This window comes from Chaetodon auriga, chromosome 14 (genome assembly GCF_051107435.1).
Source record: "Chaetodon auriga isolate fChaAug3 chromosome 14, fChaAug3.hap1, whole genome shotgun sequence".
Taxonomy (NCBI): Eukaryota; Metazoa; Chordata; class Actinopteri; order Chaetodontiformes; family Chaetodontidae; genus Chaetodon; species Chaetodon auriga.
In genome coordinates this window covers 18487012-18498353 of record NC_135087.1, presented here as the reverse complement: position 1 = coordinate 18498353, position 11342 = coordinate 18487012, and the positions used below count along the sequence as shown (strand labels likewise).

Below are 11342 nucleotides of genomic sequence, written 5' to 3'. Positions count from 1 at the left end.
CCATGTATGGAATTTCTTCATGGTGTGAGGGAATTTGGGATCACCGCTTGTAGAACCAAAGTAAACATTTGTCCAATCAATGCATTAGAAATATAAAAATTCATTTAAAATGCCCTCCTTATGGTATTTAAACTAACAGATCAACTCTCCAGTCACTGTTACTTGCTACATGCATGTGCAGATTAACTCACTTCAAAAATGAGCCATCGGCCCCTTTTGACACCCACTGTCACCATCTTTTACCTCTACACCTATGCCACCCATAAAGTTGAACAATGAAAAGATGAGACATGGTCCAAAGAGTAAGAAATAATGCAACAACTGGCAATTTCAGTTTTAGTGGACACTGTGCTCCTGAAACATATTTCCAATTAATCTACCACATGTGCAGTGAACGTGGAGCTTTTGGGCTCTGTAAAAATCTGGAGCTGTGGCAGTTGGGCCAACCCGGACAGAACAGGACCAGTCACGTGCCCCTCTGATGTGACAGGTTTGCATAAATAATGCATATAATAGGGCAGATTTATAATTTCCAGATTGTTGATTCGGGAGTGTCAAATAGAGGTGTTTTATTTTGAAAACCACAGCAGGAAGCCGCAGTCTTTCATTTGATCACACCTGAACGTTGTCATGCCCGCTGCGCTGTATGGATTAACGGTGCGGGAGAGGCGACCGGCGAGGAGGACCGAGGATCACCGGGACTGTACCGTGAACATTTCGGTGTGTGTGTGACCGGACGACAGCTTGACAGGGACGTTACATCGTCTTTATCCTAATTTATTCAATCCATTTTTTTTATTCTCTTGTATTCTTCTCCAGACTGCAGAGGAGACGCACAGAGTCCAGTTAACAGAGGGCGAGCGACATAAACAGCGACTAGGAGAGAGAGAGAGGGAGAGAGAGAGAGAGAGAGAGAGAAGGAGAGCTGGAAGTGTGAAGTGAAAATCCAAAAATCTTTTATTGCAAAGGTTTAATCTCCAACACGGCAGGGGAGGTACAAATGTGGATTGTCAGGAGTGTTTAATCATCGACAAGCTCTGCCTCACCCGTGGGAATGTTTTAATGGAGTAATTAGACTTTTCTGCTCTTTTTACCTGGGATACATTTTCTCTTGGTGGAATTCTTCTCATTTCAGCCGCACGAGGACAGCGACCGGCGGGAAAGGCGGAGGGAGAGGAGGCACTGCCGGGAAGAAGAGCAGGAAAAGAGAGGAAAAGAAGCAGTGGAGGCGGGAGGAGGAGGGGGGGGATCATTTCAGTTTCTCTCGGATGGGATTCTTCCCTCACCCCGCGGATGGAGGGATGAAACCGGGAGAAAAAGACGGGGAGAGAGAGAAAGAAAGAGGAGGGAGAAGAGGAGGATGTAGTCGTCGGGCGCTGTGAGAATGCAAAACGGACGCACCCCTCTGGAAGACAGGCTTGAACTATAAACCCGTACGGAATTTACAGCCACCCAAAGGATATCACACGGACTTACCTCGGTGTATACATTTATGGGGCACACTCTCTTATCTGGAACCTATCTGTGTGGAGTTACAACTATAATCAGCATAATCATTCTAATGATGGGATTTTGGAAGGTAACTGCGCCCTGACACGCGGTGAACGACGGAACCGTAACCTCCGGAAAGAAGGTAAGCTGAAGTTGAACTCCTGGATTTCTTTTTAAACGTGCAAATGCACAGCTCCGCTTTCTCCTCCCCTGTCTGCCTCTGCCCTGTTTCTTCTACTTCTTCCTCTCTGACTGCGTCTGGCGGAGCAGAGGGATGGTGGCTGCTGAGGGGTAAAGAAGGGGCAGGGGTAGTTATTTCGAGATTTCTGATGGATATTTTAGGCTGGATGCTGAAATGGGGCGAGAGAGGGTGCAGGCTATGTGGACAGCGCGGTGTGTGTGTGTGGGGGGGGGGGGTGAGAAGGAGAGGGTGCGACTGTATGTAGGAAAACCAGCCTTGAGAACATTGCAAGGTCAAAATTGATCCGGCATAAGTTATAGTGTAGAAGCCGTGTGTGTATGTGTGTGTGCGGGCGCCCTCGCGCCGTTGTTAGTGGACCCAGAAGTAGGCTAGTTTCAATTTCAGCAGCTTTGCACCCAGTAGACTGCTGTGAATGCACGTCAGTGCGTGTGCGCGTGTTTCTGTGCGCGCACTCAGAAGCGCGTGCTCGCGTTGCCACAGAGATGGAGAACTTGTGTGCGCGCGCGCGGTGTGTGTCTTCAGTAACCCACTTCAATGGCCGCGCGGGCTGCACGGTAAACTGAGCAGCCTTTAATGATCGCTCGTTATGAAGGCAGGCTCCGCGCGCACATGCACTGCGCCGCGCGGACCCTTTTTGTGCGCCACACGCTGCACCTGTACCTGAAGAGAGAGGGGCACACAGCCTGTGGGGACACTGTGTCGGTGTGTGAGGCACTTAACCCAGAAGACTGGGACGTAACATTTGAATCCGCAAAAACAGCATCAGTATGAGATTCATCTGCGTGTGCGCGCGCTGTGTGCGTGTGTGCGCGTGCGCAACTGAACCCCGGCCCTACCTTGTAGGCACAAAGCTGGATGATGATGGAGCTTTCGCATTTTATGTGTGTGTGTGTGTGTGTGTGTGTGTGTGTGTGTGTGTGTGTTGAGTGCCGGTCTCACGTCACTTGTCAGTTTTCAGTGATGATGGGTGTGTGTGTATGTGTGTGTGTGTGTGTGTGTGTGTGTGTGGATATGGACACCGGATATGTGACGCCTGTGAGTGGAACAGGGTCCACTTCATTGCAGTTGATTGTGCTTTCTGTGTGTCCGTCCTCATTCTCCTGCACGCAGACTTTGAATGTGTGTAATTTGACAGTAATAATGATTTTGCACACTCCAGAGCTCATTATCTGTGGCTTTTGTTTCAAATTGCTAATTATTTTGAATATCAGACACAAGCTAGGTCAGAGTTGCAAAAATGCCCCTTTTCAGCACAAACACTGTATCTTAATTTCTTGTTTACTAGCTTTGAAGGACTCAGTATTTTTCTGCATGGTGCCGTTCTATTCTCTTTGCGTCAGTAGAAGCGTATGCTGAGCCGTCCTTGCAGCCAAGAGGACCTTGGTTATTGTAAACGTCCTGTCAGAGCAGGAAACACAAGGAATTAATTGGGATCTGGAAAGACATACTGTACAGTGAAGGTGAAAATCTGTCTAAGCTGTGCGTGCACTCTGCAAAATCTAAAAAACCACAAGCCTTCAAACCAGACTATCTGTCATTGCCATGTTTCCCCCGATACGTAAATTTGTCGCCTCTGCTTGTTGCAGTTTGTATGGTCAAACATCTCAAAAGGGATCTCACGTTAGACATTCAGTATTGAATGCTTGCAGTGTTTTATATTGCCTCCAGCCCACAGAATGAAATTAGAGCTCCAAAAAATGGAAGCCTCTTGGCAACACAGAAAAACCTATCGATTCTTTGTTCCATGAATTTGGATTTGGGGTTTTGAATTCTGCTCGGCCGGTTGGCAGGGATGTATTCTTCATGAGGGGGTGGTGATACAGAAGATACAGGAAGACGTCCACCAGGCTTGTCCTAATAAATGAAATAAACAGGTTTCCGTGGTGGAACTGACTCACTATGCTGTGCCTAAACAAAGTCCACTGAGTCTGAGACATGACTAGAGAAGGTATTTGAAAATTAGTAATCAGTGTATGCACCATGATGGTCCGCCAACTTAAAACTTGTTTTCCTGACCACGTGTACTGAAAACAGCAGCATCTACTTTTACATCAATGAACATCAAAATGCCTTCTGAATATGAGAAGCTGTTCAATTCAGTGTTTTTTTTTTTTCAATGAGGGTCTGTGGAGTTTAATGTGTCTAATTTAGGACTATGACACACCTTGACGGGGTTTTTTTTAAATGTATTTTTCCCATTCCAGTGGCTCTGTTTTTGCCGGATTGGAGTTTCATCAGTTTGCACCGGTACAGTAGCTCGCATTGATTGATCAAGGCAATAAATTTATGCACACGAGCCACTCATGCTGGTGCTAATGGCCCGTGGATATGGAGGCATTATGCAAATGCTTCTCTGGCGCTAGTAAAAGAGTGTGGGTGAGCGAGCGAGGGAGAGAAACTGGTGATTTTCAGTCCATTTTAGTTGTGTTTAGCCTCCTATTTACGTCTAAAAGGAGTGTTTTGCCGTGCCATTAGGTTCAGGATGAATGCCGATGCGTTCGCTTTACAGATTGTGTTTTGAGTTTTTGCTGGGAAATACAGGACAGGGAAGGAGGAGGCTGTGTAAGCTACTCCTTGCTGCCATTTCCTTTTTGAGATTTAATTTGCTTTTGTAGTGCTGCTGCTAAATGAATGGCGCTGAAAGTGTGCGCGACTTAAGGACAAACATCCGCTCCACTGCATGAGTCAGTGTGCGTGCTGCTGTTTCCATGCTGAAATATCATGTCTTATTCCAGAGAGGCATGTATGGTGAAGGCTGAGGCGAGGCAGAGGCAGCATGTCTCTTATCCTCTATTTTTCCCCTCTCATTATTTTTTGTTTCTCGTTCAAACCCCACAATGCTCCAAAGGGAAAAAAAAAGTGTGTTCTCTTATCAGGCTGTAGTACAGAGGAGTAAAGAGGCTGCAAGGACTGTGCTTTATTCTTTATAGGGGCAGGAGGGGGTTTTATTAGATCCGTCTTTCTTCTTGCCCTCTGTTTATCTCTCTGCAACTCTCACTCTCCCTCTTCCTCTCTGTTTAGCTATCTGACAGAGGGCTGCAGGATCCTGCGGAGTGGGTGGTGGAGCTCTAATTCAATTTATTCTCCTGCTCAGAGACAGACAGAGAGAGCCGGAGAGAGAGAGAGAGAGAGAGAGGGACAGTGAGAGAGAGGGATGGAGAGCGCAGATGTTAGGCAACATTTACTATTAGCAACGGAGTGGCCTTATAGGAAGCTGGCCTGACGCTGTGACACATGGATTGATTTGACTGAAGCTATGTGTGTGTCTGCGTGTGTGTGAGTGTGCTTGTGTGGTCATTATCAGTTCAAACTGTTTGTCTTTGAAATGCCATCAGTGAGTCTGAAGAGTCTGCATTGCTCACCCACTGAAACACCAGTGATTGACAACTCAGACTGAGCCTTTCAGATTGAGCTCCGGACTGGAGGAACGTGCACTTTTAGACGGAGAACAAGTGGAGTCTGTGTTCAGAGGAGTCTGGGATGTTATGTTATTTATGCTCATGAGGATTACTTTCCATGATAGAAAAGATAATTGATTTGGCAACTGCATTTTTGTGTGATTTTGTGCAACAATGTGATGAAGTACCTTGATTTGCCAGATATGTAGTTTGATCGATTGTCCAAAAACAGACACTCCATCAGTCAATTCTTAATTAAAATGTACTACATCAAGACATGTTTGTGCTTTTATGACAGAAAATTTGCAACAGCCATTTTTTTCTACACTGCTCACCTCGTACTCGGGCGGTACCCAACTCAGAATTTGACCTCTTCAGTATGAACATTACACTATTTGTTGTTTTTTTCTTCAGTTCAGCACCATGTGTCCAACATGACTCCCTGTAAGACGCACGTTTCGATGCCTTTCTTCATCATCTGTGATTTCCACAGTCAGAAAAAGTGAAGGTGCTCGTCCCGCTCATAGATAAGTTCTAAAATCCCAGCGCTCCACGGAGTGTCTCTCCTGCCAGGCTGCTGACAGTCGCTGTCAGTTGAAGTCAATCACAGTGGACGGCGGCAGAGGAGGTTGTACCGCCGTCTGGTTCAGAAGTGGTTTAGCCGACTGCGCTGACAGTCATCACCGGAGCAGCCAGCAGACTGGAGTCGCTCTGCGCTGCCTCATGCTGTCTGCCGTCACGCTGCCCTCCGTTTCTCTCACCCTTGTCTGCTTCCAGCACAGTTGCTTTTGTGGTTTGTGGTCATTTTAAGGCTTGGTTTGTAAAGTTTACAGCCTGCCGTGCTGTTGCTCCTGCATTGATCTGTGCACAATGACACGGCTAAAAAACAAAAGTGCATTGATTCGCACTGACAAAATGCGGGTCAACTCGCGGTCGACTCAGGACTCCAATCATTGACTTTGACTTTTAATTTTTGTTTTACACAGCGTGTATAATTAGGCCAGCTTCACTGTGTTTAGATCCCAACTCTGAAGTTGAACTCAGTCAGTTAAAATAGTTAAAATCCTCATCTGAAGAAATCAGCTACAGTGTGCCTCAGGGTTGAATTTCGGGTCCGGCCTTGTGTGTATGTGCTTCCGCTAAGTTCTTTAATATGGAAACAAATTCTTGCTGTGCACATGATTCCCAGTTTGACCCTCCCTCGCAGCTGAACAACCCTGACCTAAGCGTTTCAGAAGTTTTTGCAAGTGCATGAATTCAAGCTGTTTTCCTTTGTTTTGCCTGAAGCTACTGCTACTTTTCAGAAAGACCTTGGGGCCCCTGACATAGGATGTTAAGCCTCACACAAAGTCACAGTATTCTAGTTGTTGATAATCAGGTAAACTGCAGTATCGCCGTCAACATAGCAAAGCTTGTGCTGCTATACTGTGTTGGCACCATTGATAAACCGCAGTAGCTCTACATAAGTGGCCTGTCTTTGCCAAGGCAGGATTTGTCCTTGGCCAGCTGGTAGCTCGTGTTTAGTTCCTGCTTTAAAGCCATTAGCAAGTTGTTGATTACATTAGAATCGATTTGTATGTCGCTGTTCATGTTTGTGCAGCGTTTTCTCTGAAAGTCAGCTCATCTGCTGTGTAATTGCAATGGCAACAATTGATCTTCAGGAGGTGGTAAATACACAGAATGTTTGGTATTCACTCTAAATCTTTCTTTCTTTCTTTCTTTCTTTCTTTTTCGTGTTAGTAAAATGACTCTGTCACCCACATGATAACGACCCCCCCGCCTTTCTCCGCACACCTGCTGTCTGACACCAGATCCTGCTTCAAAAGGTCCATTGCGAGGATGTTTATGTGTACTTGTGTGCCTGAGTGTGTATGATGGTGTGAGCATGAGGAGTGGGTGACATGACAGATGTGAGGCACATTGGGTGATAATGAGCTGTGTTTGGGACAGATAACTGTGGGTGAACGTCACACAATGCAGACAGCCTTATCGCCCATATCCCACAATTCCGCTGCCTGTCTGTCTGTCTTTACAGTATGGTAATTGACAAGCATGAGGAAGTATATTCAGAGCTGATAAACTACACAGCCGTGTCGAAATCTGTGTTATAAACAAGAAGTATCTAGTTGTGACTCCATTCTCTTGAATTCCATATATTCTGTATGTTGGGTATGTTAGTTTTTATTAGCAGAGACCCTTTCTGGACACAGTAGGAAGAATGATTTTGAAGGTTGTGACATTGTGTCACAGGCGATTTCACTTTCACTTGTTCCGCTGTAGGTTGCAGGGCCAGTTGATGTTTAAATAGCATTTGTACCATCGCATTTGCTTTTATATAACTTCACACGGAATAAATTCTGGCTCTGCTCTCGTGCAAAGTCTGTGCACAGCATTCTGGACAGCTTGAATATAATGTCTGTAATGTATAAACACTGTGTGTACAGTAGTGAATGCTTTACTAATGAGTTGCAGACAAATGTACTAGTTAACATGAGACATCTCAGTGCAAGAAAACGGAGAACATCAAGAGGTATTCGTGTGCAGGACCTGGTTTCACTGTCATCACAGCACTAATTAGAAATATTGCGACACAGTTGTCACCGGGGGATTCCACCACCAGACATGACACTCAATCTATGAAACTGGCTTACACTCCATAAAACACTGCTTTAGATTATACAATCCAACAGTACAGTAGCTCTTTTGAAAAACATCCCAAGGGTGAGATGTGTGAAACATCAGTGCTGGGGAAAGCGTTTTATAAACCGAGAGAGATGCTTTGTACTATTGTGATTTGAAATAATATTGAAATTCCCTTTGTAGACAGCCATAGCCAGATCAGACTGAGGCACAAATATTAAAAAACTACCCTCTTACACATTGTTAATGTTATCTGAAAGGCAATACAGTGAATCTGTTTGTTTGCACGAGTAGAGCAGTAGAGATATTACCTGCGCTGTATGGCATCCTAGTTAGAATATAGCATATAGTATATGAAAAAACAAATCAGCTAGCGGGAGACCAACAACAACAAATATTTGCCATAAAGTATAAGCACCACGATCCACTGCCATAGACAATCCTGTTGTGCACTTACACACAACATGAAAGAATAAAAGAGAATTTATTTAAATGGTTAATTAGTCTTCAGGCTAGTCTCCATTCAGCCTCATTCCTTTTGAGGATAGGAGACTCATTAAATGCAGCTCTAAAGGCATCAGGTACATAAGATTATTGTATGCAGAGAGAATATTACACCCAACTCTGCATTGGTGGGTCCAATCTAGGTGTGATTTTGTGCAGTCTATGTGTGTGTTTGTATTTATCTTTGTGTTTGTCTTTAGAAGATACTTCCCCAAGGCCGTTTCTATAAATAACAGCGCATTCTCAACTTGTCAGTTTAAATGAAGAATAAAAGCAATACGATCACCCCTGCCATCTCAAGACTTGCAGCTGCGGGTGTAACCGTTGAAGCACTAAGATAATGAATGGAGTTATATGTTGTGGTGGATCTGCTTTATTCATTATACACAATACATTTCGACCTTAGACAAATGGCTCCATTCACAGAACAGTGCAAGAATAGGTTTGTGCCAGTTGGCGATCGAATCAAATATTAAGGATTGAAGGGATGATCGATGATTGGTTTTTCATATGTCTGTGCATTTAGGTATGACCCCCCCCATCCACCCACCCCCCACTCCTGGAGATTTAGAATAAAAAAACACAGCAAGTGTGTTCTGGAGTGTTCACATCCAATCTGAGTGAACCGTGTAGGACTCAGAGCCCTTGGGGAACCTTTTCAGCTCATGAGGGACTATGAATAAATAGGCTATAATTTCTAGACTGCTGATCAGATGTGGATGTAAACACTCTGAAATTAAAGCTGCGAGTGAGTATTTTAACCTCAGAGGCATTGTTCCATTTCAGATCTGATAATCTGTACTACACAGCCAAAACAACACTGACTTGTTCTCTGACTGCGCTGTATCATTCAGCTATTTCCTCTGTATATTTTCTGTATGTGTACATTCAGTGGAAGATCAGCAATTATAGTTTAACAAAAATGTGACCGGATGGTATATAAATAAAAGATAAAAGGTTCCATGGAAAGCTACATTTCTACATTAAGTAGATATTTCAGGACCATGGTCAGCTACAGTATTCATGTCCAGCTTGAATTTCATGTGGTGTGGTTTTGCAGGAAGTAGCAGTGAACACTTAATCAAAACCTGTGACTGTCTGAGTGTTCATTCTTTCACATATTTGGTCTCACACATGTGTACATGAGAATTGATTGTCTGCCTTTTAAGCTTTTTTTGGTGGTTACAGGAAAGGTCTGCTTCAGGGCTGTCTTTGGTCTGAACTAAGGTTCCTTCCCTTATTGGGCATGGCAATGTCTATTGTTATAATTATGTCTTTTTGTTAATTGAGGGTCCAGATCCTAGGACCCTTGATCTTGAGGCCAAGGCAAAGATTAGGTTAATAAAACTTTTGAGTTTGCGGATTTGCTAGCTTATCCAAAAAGTGACAAGATGAGCCAATGTAAGCTGACGGGAGTGCATGTCAGGCACATAACACTTTGTATGACGCAGTATGCAAGGTGGCGCCACTGGGTGAAAATAGTTTTTTGGAAGTCGCTGAAGTTGACATTTAAGGCACATGGATAAGAACAGTGCATGTACAGCTTGAGGTAGACATTTCAGTGTGTTTTTGACAATTTGATATGTTTTCTGGTCATTATGTTTGGCTTAGATATTTTGTCTCATTAAGACAGTGCAATTTCAATTTGCATATTTTGTTGTTGTGTTCATGAGGACCTCAGGATACCTTGGGACCTTCTAGAAGCTTTCTGGAGGTTAATGGGGATCCAATAAATTAATAAAGAATGAATGATCATGGATAGGTATAGTATCCATTTACAGCTACAGTATGCAGTACAATTTCAAGCGGAACTTTCAGGACCATGGACAGCTACAGCGCACATGCATAGCTTAAAATCCACCTTTCAGGACCATGGACAGCTACAGTATAGATGTGTACCTAATGGTAGAGATTTCAGGACCATGGACAGCTACAGTATACATGTGTACTTAATGGTAGAGATTTCAGGACCATGGACAGCTACAGTATACATGTGTACTTAATGGTAGAGATTTCAGGACCATGGACAGCTACAGTATACATGTGTACTTAATGGTAGAGATTTCAGGACCATGGACAGCTACAGTATACATGTGTACCTTCTGGTAAAGATTTCAGTTTGAAGCTGACCTTTCAGGACAATGGACAGTTACATTATGCATGTCTACCTGACAGTAGATTTCAGGACCATGGCCAACTGCAGTGCACAGGTATAGCTTGGACACAGTGTTGAAGGATTGTCCATCAGTGAGTGCCATGCATTCTTACCTGCAATTTCAGTCCCAACACCAGGTTCTGTATAGTTTTGTATTTGTAACTCAAAGGCTCTCAAGACATATGAATCTGGAGTTCTGTGTAAGTATCTATATAAAGCATGCACCCGTGTTTTATGCACCTGTATATCCTCAATTATAGATCCATATCACCATGGATGGTCTTACTAAAGTTGTTGTGGAGGAACTTCATGTGGCACTTTATGGATTTGTTGCTCTCTTCCTGAGTTAAGAACTAACAGTTTAGACTGCTGGGTGACATATAACTGATAACTGAAGATATGATTGATAGTCATCGTCATCAAAAACAGCAACATAATTGGTCATGATGATGGTCATTTCTTAAAAACACTGCATGTAAATGGAAGCCTCTCATTCTAATTGCTTCAGTAGTGTGATGTTGTGATCGCCATGGTGAACAGGTCACCAGTGATGAACAGTGTTGTTTTTAGGACCAGCAGACTGACTGAAAACTGAATAGATTAAATAGTGGATTTAATTAAGAGGCTTGGGATCAGGAAGTCAGAGATCAGTCTTGGCCCATGCCAACAGTAGCTACATTTAGCCTAGCTTGTTAGCGCATGCCATCTGTTCACACACAGATTAACATTACACAGCGGGCGTTAGCTATGGGTACGTTATCTGGTTCAGCACTGTATCGGCTGCTTTTCAGTAGATCTTATTCGCTCAGAGAGTCCCAGTGATCCAAAGTGAGGTTTCATTGATGATGTGGAGGATTTCCCATGTTAGTATTTTGGAATTCTGTTCAAACCACAATGCAGGGTGTGACTCTTTGTAGTGTGGTTACCTTTTATTTCACCTCTGTATGTGTTG

General features: G+C 43.8%; 1 protein-coding gene across 1 annotated transcript in view; it reads left to right on the top strand.

Moving 5' to 3' along the window:
• Window positions 1–627: 627 nt before the first annotated feature.
• lrfn5a (leucine rich repeat and fibronectin type III domain containing 5a) overlaps window positions 628–11342 on the top strand; it is a 98383-nt gene continuing 87668 nt past the window's right edge. The window contains exon 1 of the mRNA XM_076749115.1: window positions 628–1633. The gene's annotated coding sequence lies outside the window, so the exon portion shown is untranslated. The remainder of the gene's footprint in view (window positions 1634–11342) is intronic.